General features: G+C 47.4%; 1 protein-coding gene across 2 annotated transcripts in view; it reads left to right on the top strand.

Moving 5' to 3' along the window:
* Window positions 1-14,149, top strand: part of SLC6A11 (solute carrier family 6 member 11) — a 303,122-nt gene that overhangs the window by 157,464 nt on the left and 131,509 nt on the right. The gene's annotated exons all lie outside the window — the stretch shown is intronic.

Genomic DNA, 14,149 nt, shown 5'->3' with positions numbered 1-14,149 from the left:
AATACAGTCCTTGGCCCCTGGCATTTTAGTAAAGCAAGTACATTTTTAACGAGAAAAATATGTGTTTTTATATATGTGACAACATACCTCATCATATGCACCCCTCTTTTCAAAATTTCAGATCTGCCTATTGCCATCTTCTACTGTCTGACAGAATGTTCAAAATCTTATATACTTCCAACAGAAAGGGGAAACATTGTTTGCCCATCTCTAAAAAAGGTTAATAATTTGAACATCATTTGCCTATTATAGTGTTGCATGTGGTGTCAGGCCAACTCTCAGGATCTCAATATTGCGCTGTTAGTCAGGAGGGTGTGACACAATTACACATATACAAACACACAAAGCAATTAGGTACACACACACACACACACTACCAACTCAGGCACATACACATCCAAAACAGTCTAGGCACATGCATACCTATCACCAATTCAAGCACATACACTATATACCCCAAAAGTTAGACAAAAATTAATTGTCCATACCTGCATACTCAGTATACATACACAGATCACTAATTCATATATCATGCACACACTCACCAGTTTACACACATACAACCCACCTACACATACACAGGTGAGTTCCTAACTTGGATGGTATGGTATGTATATGTGTGCTTAGGGTACCTGGGATACTTAGGGGAAGGTTAAGGTGAGAGAACAAGTTAAAGTGGAGGGAGTGAAAGTTTCCAGAACTAGGATTAGAACCAGTGGACTAGAGAAGCTGACTAAGGAACTGAGGCTTGGGTTTACTTAAGACCAAGTGGCCCTAGGCTTACTTGAGGTCACTGGTACAAGGGAAAAAGCCCAGTGGGAAGGAGGAAACAGCCAGGAAAGAAACTGAAGCAGAAACCTGGGATCTCAGGGGAAAAGGCAGTGGGGACAAGACAATAACAGTGGCAGAGAAAAGGCACTGGAGACGAAGCAATAGCTGTGGCAGAGATCCAGGGAAAAGGCAGTGGAGGATAAGACAGTGGCAAAGAAACAGGGGGTTTGCAGGCAGAGAGGAGCTCAGGACAGGTGTTGGAGGTGGTGGTGAGCCAGAAGCAGGAGAGGGAGAAATGAGACAGAAGTTAGAGGGGCAAGGAGCAGAGATTGGAGCAGGGCTGAACCCGTAGTAAAGCAAAACCCAACTCAGGGCTCCAAATAACAGTTTTATTACACAGACAACACACTACACAGCTCCATGAAGTTATTGGTTCACACACACATGCACACGCACTCACAGTGGCAGCAGGAAAAAGAGACTCAGTGGAAGGTTTGGAGTCCAGGTAGGGAAGAAAAACAGAATCCAAGTCTTTGGTTGAAGAGAGGGTAGGGGGTGATAGCTACCTATCCAGGCTGGGAAGGGGTCTTTGTCCAGTAGATGTTGTCCAGAGGGGGGTTGCTGGTAGGGCCCCTGGGTGGATAGGTGGTGTGGCACGGTGCTGGTCCAGATGGAGAGGGCATCCTAAGGAGTCAGTCTTCACTACCCCTTTTTATGGGGCAGACTACCTATGATCTCCTATGGGGAGGGCCTGTCCAGGCAATGTCAGTCCTGTTCCAGAGGGTTCCAGGTATTCTTACTGAGCATGTGCAGCCTTGGCACAATGGTGGGTTTCCTCATCTTTTGTTTCTTGCATGCTGAGGGTGGTTCCAATGGCTGGGTCATTGGTCCAGGTATTAGTGTTGATGGTTCGGTCACTCAGAGGGAGCTATTTGTAGACCTACTACCATTGTCCCTAAAGCACCCTCATTCATCCTCATTCATTTAGGAACCAAGTTACATAGGAGTGGCAGGTATGAGTCATAGGTTACACAACTGGGCCTGGGGACAGGATAGAGACTTGACAAACAAAATGGAAACTTGACATGACTTGTGCTAACTTACATATGTAGGCCTAAATCATATAGTACCAGTAAAACAGTAATATAGAACAGTAAAAATCAACATAAACATAATAATTATACAATATAAAGAAGGAGAAAAAACAAAACAAATACAACTCGCTACCAAAATAAAATGCTGAAGCTTATCCTATGTCTTAGCTCACTTATACTTACCTATAAGGAATAGAGAGGGAGAGAAAAAGCCAGAAATGGTTGGGGAAGGGGAGGGAATGCATTTCAAAAGAAAAAAAAGAAAAAGAAAAACTGGTGGGGGGGTTTGCTACAATAGTTAAACTCATGAACGTTTGTAGTAGTGCAATGGCATTCTTTTCAGTAACTTCCTGGCATGCAAAGTTACTGCACAGAAGTCATGGGCTTCCGTGCAGTCAGTGTCTTGTGTAGACGTGCATTTGCACATGTACTTTACTGAAGAGTTGATTAATGAGCTCTGCAGTAAAGTGTCTATACGTGCACCAGTGTTAGAGAGCATTAAATTAATTAACTCCACATTAAGATGTACTGTTGGGGACAGTACTGTCTTATGACAGAGTAAGTAACTGTGCTGAAACGCACATGTAAACAATTACAGGGGATGGCTGGGGCATGAGGGTGCTTAAGTGTGAGGGGGCCGCCTGCCACCTACCTACACAGTAGGCCTCAATTTGGGTTTGGATTTGGCCAATTCAGATGCCAGCGATTCGATTTGGAGCTCCGAATCAGTTTTCTGCTTCGATTCGGACAAACTGGCTCCGAAGCTAGGCCCTGCTGAAGACATGAAGCCTGCTAGCTGTCAAGGAGATAGGTGCAGGGGGAGTCTGGCTTCTGGGGTCCTGCACCTCTGGCTGCTAATAGACAAAACTCGTGATGTAGGTGCTTGTGCGACTGTGTCTGTCTTAGGGCGCAGTGGGAGGGAAAACAGTACTACAGGCCTGCCAGGCCCTACTGCAGCCATGAAGCCTGCTGGCTGTGTCTGTCTTAGGGTGCGGGGAGGGATGGGGAACACTACTGCAGGCCTGTCAGACCCTGCTGCAGCCATGAAGCCTGCCAGGTATCAAAGAGATAGGTGGAGGGGGGGGCGTTCTGGAGCACTGCACCTCTGGCTGCTAACAGGCAAAACTCATGACGTGGGTGGGTGACACTGTGTGTGTGTTAAAGTGCACCCTCACAGACACTGGGGCCTCTACACAACACGGTAGTATGTCCCAGTGAGGTCTCCTCCCTTATAGCCTCAGTCTGCTCCACGACTTTACATAACAACAGGTAAAATAATAGCATCAGCAGCATCTTAGGCAGCCAAACTGTCAGAGAGCCCTTCTTTCCTCTCTTGTAGGAGCTGCTTCTTCTCTAGTGTGTCTGTTAAGGTGTGCTCTCACTGTGCAGCTGTATATGTGTGTGTGTGTACTTGTGTTCAGGTGCACCCTCACTGGCACAGAGTCTTCTGCACAACATGGCAGTGTGCCCCAGTGAGGTCTCCTCCTTTCCTACAGCCTCAGTCCGGTCCACCACTGTAAATGACGGCAGGTCGAAATAACTTAGCTGGCTCAACACCAGTAGCATCAACAGCACCATCAAAGGTACCCAAATGGGACTGTCACAGAGCCTTTCTTTTTATAAAGGAATTGACAGCAAGAAGTAAAAATGTTGTGTTGTGTTGGATATATGATGTTAGTCATGGTGTGTGATGACTTATCTTGTGTTTTTATGTCTATATGTTTATTATGAAAAAAAAAGGAATACTTAAAAAAAATATATGTAAGGAAGCTTTCGGGTTGAAAAACCCGACGTCAGGCTGAGGAAGTTCCTGCAGTTGGTGTGTCTCCTAGGAGGCTGATGAAGTGAAGTTCATAGGGCCAGGCCAGCCTCTGGCTTCTTTACTATTGCTTCCATCCAGGACCTTCCTTAGCCTGACAAAGGTACTTCCTCAGCCTGACAAAGGGTTTTTCAACACAAAAGCTGTCATCCCAAGCAGCTAAGCTGAACACACCGGGAGCCTCACAACTGCACTGCAACCAGCAAGCGTCAGGCCTATCAAAGACCTGACAGGTCTGGGTGTTCCCCAGCCAGGACTGTGTGCGTGTGTGCATTAGCTGGAGGTTATGGCACCTCCTCCCCACCTTTCACCAGGGGATCATTGGTCCTGACATTTACGGGGCTGCCGTGCCACCAGCAATCCCAGCAGGCCCCCCTACCCTGGCCAGGTGCAGTTTTAGTGGTCATGCCCAGGACCTGGGTTCTCTTCCTTCTCCATAGTTCTGGCACCCTGGCAGAGAAATGAGCTCAGCAGGGACATGTTCTTCCCGTGCTGGCTGGTGATGCAGTTAGTGCCCCCTCCAGTTGACAGTGGGACATTACCTGGCTTTTAAAAAAATCAAAAAAAGAAATTGATGCAGACGGAGTGAGGAACATGGCACTCAGTCCGTCTGCAGGTGGAGCTTGGGGAACCCCAGCAGCAGGAGGTTCACTTTCAAGAACACCAGCTGCTCCACCAAAGCAGGATCCAAGCAGGTGTGGTGGGGTGTCACAACATCCCCAGCAATGCTGAACACCCTCTTATTTGGAACACTAGTTGGTGGACAGGATAGGTTTTGCCAGGCAACTGTGCCTAGATCCTGCCAGATCCAGCTGGCTGTGGCTTGCCTAGTAGGCCAAGGGGTTGCAGTCCAATGGCTCCACATCCTCAATGAGATAGGTAGCCACCAAAGCCTCAGCACTACTTGCCCAAGACTGGGGTCTGGTGCATTAGGACCCCAGCATTGAAGCCATGCCTATGGCCCCCATTGGCAGTGGCTGGCATAGAGGAGACTGGCTGGTGCTGGTGCTGTTGCTGGTGCTGGTAGTGTTGGCACGGGAAAGTGGATCTCCCTCTTCCACATCCCCTCACCTCTGCACTTCATCCTCCCTGACTTCATTGACCAGCACCTGTGTCCAGTGATTGAAGGTTTTGATGTTGCCAGTGCACATGCTCCCCTTCACCCTTGGGTTGCATATGCCTGCCATCATGTGGACCAAACTGGACCACAAGGGTATTTGCGGTCCCCTGATGCCCTCCTTCAGCTGCCTCACCAGTGCCTGCATGTCTGGTGACAGTGGCTTGCCCCAGCCAGGAACATTGACCCCCTGGATCTTCTCCATTTTGTTCTCAAATTCCCTCACTAGAGGGATCACCTGGCTGAGGAGGTCATCACCAGCGCTAAGGGTCTTGGTGGCCTCGAGGAAGGGCTTGAGGACCACCATGATCTGGGAGATGGTACCCCACTCAACTCTGTTCAGGGGGCTGCTGATCCCAATCTCCCCAAGCAGGGCCATCTCATGGATGACCTTTTGTTGCTCCACCAGCCTTTCGAGCATCAGGTATGTGGAGTTCCACCGAATCTCTACATCCTGCATGATTTTGTGCTGCAGGATGCTCAGCTCTGCCTGTTTCTTCCGCAGCATCTTGCCCCACTTGATGCTGCGGTGGAAGTAGCCCACCACCTTCCTGCATTTTGAAATCACCTGGCTTGTAGCAGTAGTGGTGGCAGCGCCGTCACCGGAAGCAGTGCCTCCCTCCAAGGCATCCCTGACTATGAGGTTCAGCCTGTGCGCCACACAGTGGATGCCAACAAAGTTGGCATCATGGACAGCCTTCACTATATTGGCCCCATTGTCAGTGACCAGGAAACTGCGGGTGAGCTCGGCCTGCCCAACAAGCCACCCCTGCACCACACGGTTCATGGTCCCCATGCTCTCCCTTGCTGTGTGGGGCTCATCCAGCACCTCAACTTGGTGGAGAGCCCACAGATGGCCTGACTGATTGCACCAGTGCCCTTTGAGGGAAAGGTAGGTGTGATCACCACCCCGGCTGCTCCAGATGTCAGAAGTGAAGTGCAAGGCTACCTGCCGCCCTGCCTTGCACAGCTCCTCCCTCAAGTACTCCCTGCATGCCTCATACAGGGAGGGTACCACCGTCCTACTAAAGGTGGTGCATGTGGGCACTTTGTAAGATGGGGCTAGAATCGCTATGAGTTTCCTGAACCCTGGTCGCTCAACTAGGGAGAAGAGCTGGCTATCCAGATCAAGCATCTCCCCAGTTGTCTGGGTGATGTCACTCACCTTTGCAACTCAACCCCCTCTGTCTGCAGACCTTGAATATCTTGGCTGGTGGTACCATGGGATGGAATTAAACTCAGCCAGGAAGCTTGTGTGGGGTGGAGGAGGCAGTGATTTGATGTTATTGTTTCATAGGGAGGCTGCCCCAGGAGGCAGATGCAGGTTTTGAGGTAGGTTCTGGTCTGAATCCAGGCCCTTCTTGTCCTCAGCTTACTTCTAATTTGGCTGGTTCCCACTGCTCAGGGTCCACTGCACCAGGACCCTAGGTTTTCAGGCTCTAGGTCTAGCTCCTCACTAGGTCCAGGCCACTTGGTCCTAGGCACACTGCTTGCAGGCACAGGAGTTATTCTTCCCAGACTTTGTTGTCAGATATCCAGCCCCTGACACACTACAATCTTCCTTCTGAATGTATTTGGACTCCTGCCCATGCTCAACACTTGAAGATTCCAGGCTCCAGGAATGCTCTGTGCTGGGTTCCCACCCCTTACAGTCACCTCTGTCCTCTGGTTCAAAACTAATTCAAAAGCATGAGCGTCTGTTCCCAAAACATAAGGCTCACAAACACAAGCTTCCTGCTTGAGTTTAATCCCATCCCATGGTACCACCAGCCAAGATATTCAAGGTACTTATGCTGCCTGCAGTACAGGGTCTCATCTGCCCTTCTGTGGCACAAAGTCCTTTCTCTGAGGCAGTCCAAACTGGCTCCTCCCTGGAGCTCTTCCTTCTGCAACTGCCAGACTTCCCCTTTTGGGGCTATGCTGTGGGCTTCTGAGCCTCTCCCCAGGTCACCTGACACACTACTTCCACCCTAGGTCTGTCACCCAACACCTATACCTGGAGCATGTGGCTATCTTATTTAAGGTTCCTTTTTACCATGAAGTCTGTTTAAGGGACTGGGCTAGCCACTAGACCTTGGACTCTCTTCCTTTCTCAGTAATGTGACAGGGGCCCACATATACCACTCAACATGATTTTTTATTTTTCTAGTAAAATGAAAAATAAAAATTACTACATTTTGACACATACAAACCCTTTAAGTTTGTTTCGCTCTTTTAATTAATAAATATAGGCATAATTCACTTGAAATAAAATATTTTAACTGAAAAATTTGAACATTTCAGTAATGTCAGAGATATTTTAGCTTTCTCTAGTTTTTTTTCCTCCTGTTTTTTTGCCAGGAACCATCAGAATTCAGCTCAAACTCACAAATAGCTTACGCCTACTCAAATTGCCTTTTTTCAGACAATCATCAGGTTTCAGAATTTAATTTAAATATCCCTCATCCATGCCACTACTAAGTTACATATAAAAAAATCCAAACCCTGGTGTACTATTCCCTGTCCATTTGTTTTCACTATAGTGCCTTTTTATCTCTGGCACTTGGAACAGTTTGAACTTTTGGCAGGCTTTGTGACATGAAAAGAAGGTGTTTAATGTCCTGGATGAAAAGTTAGATTACTCTGGACACGCAGTAGAATGTTAGCAATCATTAAGTGGCCTGTTTTTACTAACATTTGCCACTCTGGTACAGTTACTATGAACCTAAAACCACTCATTCCATTAAATCACTATATTCTTCCCAGAGAACCATGGAGGAGGTGAATTGCAGAAAAAATGAAGTAACATGAATGTCTTGGCGGTGGCTTTGGTGGTGGCCCATCTCAGGGGGGCATGTGCTCCCCCTGTGCTCCCCCATGCGTTGCCTATGCTGCCGACTCTTTTTGTCAACATGAGCCACTACATTTCTTACATTTTGACTTCCTCTTCACTCCCACAGCTGAGGTGCACTTTTCTTTTCCATTTCCAATTATTGCTGGTTTTTCACCAGCTTTAAATGCCTGGCAAACATCACCAAACAGGGCCCCAAACAGTTTACCCAGAATTTTTCTCTCACACCCTCTCTCAGTCTGGTGCATATAATTAGTGTGCCTCCCCCCACACCTCCATGAGGTAGAACCAGGCCAGGTTGCCCTGCACCTTAGCTGCTTATATATATTTTGCAGCATCCCAGAACTCGTGACAAGAACACTTGGTTCCAGTTATGAATGGGGGCTAATTAGCACGTGGATCCTTTGTGGGTAGTATCTGTAGTATACACACATACTGAGCAGTGTTCATCTGTGGGGTCACCATGGCTTGAAATACTGTTGACTCTTGTGGGGCCCAGCCCAATGAACTATGTGGTAAATCACAAGCCTTTGGCTTTGGATTAATACCAGTATGTATTACAGTAGGTGCCAGATTGCTGCTCAAAAGTGTTTGTGGAGAACCTTTGCTAAAATGCACAGCACCTACAAAAAAAGGTAACATGCATCAATTCTGAATGAACTATATGCCTGGGTCCTACATACAAATAGTTATAACCATGTTTAATTTCGAAGTTATTGTTTTCAAAGTTGCAGTAGGAGAGGACAAAGTTAAGATAAGCCTCCAATAATTAGATTTTGTACCTGGAAAATGAAAACAAATTTATACATTTTCCACATAAAGGATCTAATTATTGGGGAGTCAGCTTATAATCAGGGTTGTCTTCTACTTGAGTAAATGCAATTTCTACATTGTGGAGATCGGGTAACTAAATCACTGAGGCCCCTGACAGATGTTAAAGTAAAGGTGTGATGGGATATCCCAACAATTGTTGCCATGCCACATGATTGTGGGATCCTGAATCAGATATCATTGTGCCATACTGGCAGTGTAGGGGAAGCCCAATCCCGGATTCCCCTGCAGCAGCAAGTACCATACACTCCCATGATTGGGAGCCCCTGTCAGCTGATTGGGGCTCCCAGCTGGGGGAGCGCACCATGTGCTCCTGTGGCTGGGAGCCCCAGTCAGATGATCAGGACTCCCAGCCATGGGAGTCCATGGTGCCCTTCCTATCTGGAAGCCCCAATCAGCTGAGGAGCCTCCCAGCCTCTGAAGCACATGGGAGTCTTGAAAGACACCTGTGTGCTCCAGAGGCTGGGACCTGGCCACACATTCAGTTAAAGGTGTGATAAGGACCAGCCACAAAGTTGTTACACATATGTTGCGTAATAGGGCTGTGCAAAGCTTCAGTAGCTGATTCGATTCAGAGGAGATTCGGCCCAATTTGGGACCAAATCACCTAATTGAATTGGGAGACCAAGTAAAAGCTCCAAATCAATTTGAGCATCAAAATTGATTCAGGAAAATAATTGGAAAAGTTGTGACCGATTCAGAGATTCGGCCACAAACTAAACAGGCAGCCGACAGCTGCTACCAGCTGGTAAGTCTGTTGGGGTTGGGGATGGGGGGAGGGAAGGGTCATGTGGGAGGGTGGGATGTGGGTTGGGGCTGGGACAAGCTGTCCAGTTGGGGCAGCAGGCGCATCACCCGGGGGGGGGGGGGTGGCGCGGCAGCGCTGGGAGCGGGGACTCTGCCCTGCTGCCGCTTCTCCAGCCGGGGCAGGGTGGGGGTTGGGATGCGGGCGCGACTTGCTCCAGGTGGAAGGGAGCAAGTTGAAGCAGGGCATAGCCCCCACTACCAGCACTGCCAAGCCTACATGCAACCCCCCCTGTGCTCACTGGCAAGCAGCCAAAGGGCAGAGCCCCCACTCCCAGGACTGAAGTGGGCACAGCAGTGCTGAGAGTGGGGGCTATGCCCTGCTGCCACTTGCCCCCTTGCACCAGGAATGAGCCATACCCACATCCTGCCCCCCCCACCCTGGCTGAGCAAGCAGCAGCAGGGCATAACCCCACCACTCCCCTCGCCAAGGCGGAGGCAGGCACAGAAGCCCCCATGACTATCCTGCCTGCCCTTGGCTCCTGCCCAGCCCCAATCTCCTGGTACTTAAAAAACAAATAAATAAATAATTCCCCTCACTCACCAGCTGCAGGAGCAGTGATTGGGGCCCCTGGGTGCTCATGGCAGAGTCCCCCCATGGGGCAGTGGGGGGCAACAAGGATCATCCACCCCCACCTGGCACCCACGTCGCAGGTGTTGCATTGCACAGGTGCAGTGCAGCTTGGTTGGGTGCTGCACGCTGTCTGGGAGCTGGGGCAGCTCCACATATCAGCCAGAGCCCAGCACCACTCAGCCCCAGTGGCCCCAGCTCCCAGACAGCGTACATTGCCCTGCTGAGCTGCACTGCACCCTTGCAATGGGGCAGCTGCCGCACGGGTGCCAGGTGGGAAGGGGATCCCCGCTGCCCCAATCTGTGCGGAGGGGCTCTGCCATGAGCACCCATAAACCCCAATCACCACTTCTGCAGCCAGTAAGAACGGGGATTTTTTTTTTTTAGTGCCAGGACCTGATGGGAGCCAGGTGGGGGATGAGGCCGGACAGGGAAGTCATAGGAGCTTCTCCCGTGGCTCCCCTCACCCAGAGAGAGGCAGGCACAGTTGGAGGAGCCACAGGAGAACCTGCAGACAACTGGCTGTGCATGTCTCTCCCCGGCTGATCCGAATCACCGAATCGCTCTGAATTAGCACCAAATCTTCCGAAGCTAATTCAGCTGAATTGATTCAGGACAGTGATCTGAATCTCCTGAATTTGAATCACTGTCCTCTGAATTGACTGAATCCAAATCTGAATCAAATACTTCCCTATTCGCACAGGCCTATTGAGTAATAACTTTGTTGGCTTATTCCTCATTATATCACACCATTAACTGATTGAGTGTATGGCCAGGTCACTACTTAAATGTGATTAACCAGTTAATCATGTCTTAAATGTAACATCTGTCAGGGGCCAGAGAATTTAAGATGACTTATAAATATCACAGAGTACAGAGTAAGTCAGTGATAAAGCCAAGAACAGAACTCAGCTTGGGCAATGCCTGTTGTTTTTGCTCAGTCTATTAGACCACAACCACATTAGTCCACTAAGTTACTACTTACTTGATCAGAAAAGTCCATCCTTTACTATTATCTTAAATAATATTAATAGGCAGCGCTGACTTTTGAGAAATCCTTGATCAACAAAAAGGATCTACAAAAAATAAAAATAATAACAAGTGAATTGCAAACATTTATTTTTAAGCGAGATAAAACTTTGGCTACTAATTTGAACCTTTTCCCAACTCATTAACAGACTCATTTGAGTCTGCAAAATGGGGAAAGAAACTACCAACGACATGTTCTGATTTCAATTTGACTGAAAAGACTTCAAATGCAGTCCTTCTTGGGGTACCCAGGAGACTTCCAGTTCTGGTTAGAACAGGATGTAAAGATGCATATGGACATTAACATTATAATAAACAGTAACAGAACTTACTACTCTACCAAAACAATGTAGGTTGTGTCCAGGTTTAAAATGTGGGTCCATTCTGTCATGGTAAACACACGCAGCAAACTTTAGGTCAGGTCAGCAGAAGCTTGGTTTATTAGAGAATGCATTCTGGACAGACTCATACACAATTGGAGAATTGTGAAGAGGTCTTGACCCCATACCATAGGTGAGGCGAGTTCATATAGAAAATATGACATCATAAGCATAGCAACGACATATACCAATCAGCATTTGCCATGACTTTGTTAGTAATGCACATGTCTTCTATTTTATCTTATGTTAGCAGATTTTTAGGGTTCTATTCTAACTTGTAACCGTAGGGGTCACTTCCTGTTTTGGGCTGACTCAGCAGGCTGGTTTGTGGTTACTTTTGTGCTAAGTTTTTGTTTTTTACTAGACTAGGACAGGATGGTCCCAGTCTTGTATTAGTCTGGCAGTTTTGGGTCATGTCCTTTTGACTTCCCCATAGCCTAAGCGGAATACATGATTTGCACCCTTACACATAATGGATATTCAACTCCATTTTTCTCTTCTTCCACAATTCTTACTTCATTTCATCCTGTTCCATGACCCTATATAGTGATACAAACCTTTAATAGTGTTGTTTTTTTATTTTGCCACTATGAAAAGGCCCTTAGGGGAACTAATGAAAAACCTATAAATCAGTGTTCATAAATCCAAGAGATGGTTGGACAAGGTGTGGTGGCCTTCAGGAGAAAAATAAACCCATTAGACCAGATGAAACAGATTTAGCAGCTGAGTAGCAGGGTAGTTAGATTCATAGATTCATAGATGTTAGGGTCGGAAGGGACCTCAATAGATCATCGAGTCCGACCCCCTGCATAGGCAGGAAAGAGTGCTGGGTCTAGATGACCCCAGCTAGATGCCTATCTAACCTCCTCTTGAAGACCCCCAGGGTAGGGGAGAGCACCACCTCCCTTGGGAGCCCGTTCCACACCTCGGCCACTCTAACTGTGAAAAAGTTCTTCCTAATGTCCAATCTAAATCTGCTCTCTGCTAGTTTATGGCCATTATTTCTTGTAACCCCCGGGGGCGCCTTGGTGAATAAAACCTCACCCATTCCCTTCTGTGCCCCCGTGATGAACTTATAGGCAGCCACAAGGTCACCTCTCAACCTTCTCTTGCGGAGGCTGAAAAGGTCCAGGTTCTCTAGTCTCTCCTCATAGGGCTTGGTCTGCAAGCCCTTAACCATACGAGTGGCTCTTCTCTGGACTCTCTCCAGGTTATCCGCATCCCTCTTGAAGTGCGGCGCCCAGAATTGCACGCAGTACTGCAACTGCGGTCTGACCAGCGCCCGATAGAGGGGAAGTATCACCTCCTTGGATCTATACGCCCGATAGAGGGGAAGTATCACCTCCTTGGATCTATCCTCTAGGACACTGCAGGTTTTGGGGAGTGTGGATTTCCTGGGAGCTTGGATTTCCTTCTTAGGTGAATGCCAAAATCCCTAAGCTTTTAGGTTGAAAGATAGAAGCCCCCTTCTTCTCCTCCATCATCTCCCTGTTTTGTTTTTTTTGCCTAGGTACATTTTCAAGACTTAGGTTTACCCATGTAAATGCATATGGAGCCATGTAGATGCTCAGACAAAGCACAGCTTACTGCACATGCTCAGAAGCTATGTGGATGCTTGCACATTCACACGGCACATGAAGTAGGATCTTAAACTGTGTTTAAATGGCTGAATAATTGCAATTTTGGTATGTAAAGTGCTATAAGATTTTGCCTCTTGAATCAGAACATGAAGAAATAGGTGGTTAAGCAGCAAGTGGGCAGGCAGCTATAGAGAGGAAAAAGCCAACTCACAACAAGTAATAGTTGGTGGATCCAATGCAGCCTCAAGAATCTATTAGTTCTCTTTCAAAGCAAGAGGGAGAAGGTGAAGACTGTCGTTGAGACTTTTTTCCTCCCCCAGGGAACTCCTGAGCTGCTGCAGCTTTTTGGTCCATTTTATGCTCCTAGAGTTGCATAAAAAGAGAGACAATGGCGCATCTACATGAAACATTTACTGTGCAGTTGACTTATTAAGTGCAGTAAATGTTTTGGTGTCTAGATATTCACCCCTATTAGTGTGCATGAAACTAATGAACTCCACAGCAGGATTGTCTTGTGAAATACAAGTAGTACCCTGCTTTGGAGTTTTCTTGTGCACAGCAGCACATATGTAAATACTGCCCCAGCTGGCTGTGGCACAGGCTGCAGTGTTGAGCTAGCCCTTGTGCCTCAGCCAGCCTCTCTACAGTATGTGGCGCCTGGTCGGAGCAGCCCTGGGCTACCTGCTCTGACAGGGCTTCATGTGCTGCACATAAATAAACTTCAGAACAATACAGTCCTGAGTTTTTTGCTCCAGGGCTGATGTTCAAACAACATGCCTGGGAGGAAGAAAAACTCTGGAGCTTATTTGTGTTTATTTATTAATTGCATGTGTAGACATGCCCAATATAGCCAAATGACACATGCACATTATAGATGGGGCTTTAGAACCAACCCAGGATGTCTGTGGCACAATATTTATTTTCCAAATTAACTTTTCCAGAGTTGTTTTGTCACAGCAAAAAGATGGAAAGCTCCCCCTACAGCTATAAAACTCATTTGCTTTTTGACTTTTTTCCAATACATTTGTTTATAAGAATTATCCTGGGAACTGGCTCTGCTATCTGTTGCATCATGGCAGGCACTTGCTGGAACTGGATTTTATTGGTAGGATTTATAGCTTTTTCAACAAGTAATCTGAAATTGTTTAAACTGCTGGGCAGACTTTCAGTCAGTTGCTATAACTGAGTATCATTGCAGATAACTCAAAATGTCTGTTTAAACAAACAAACAAACAAACAAACAAACAAATAAAAACCAGAAAAAAAAACCTCATTAAAGATCTGAACAGATGGGACAAGCTGTTGTTTTGAGTTCGCCATGGC

Source organism: Alligator mississippiensis, chromosome 12 (assembly GCF_030867095.1).
Source record: "Alligator mississippiensis isolate rAllMis1 chromosome 12, rAllMis1, whole genome shotgun sequence".
In the NCBI taxonomy this organism is placed as follows: Eukaryota; Metazoa; Chordata; order Crocodylia; family Alligatoridae; genus Alligator; species Alligator mississippiensis.
This window is presented reverse-complemented; position numbering and strand designations above follow the sequence as displayed.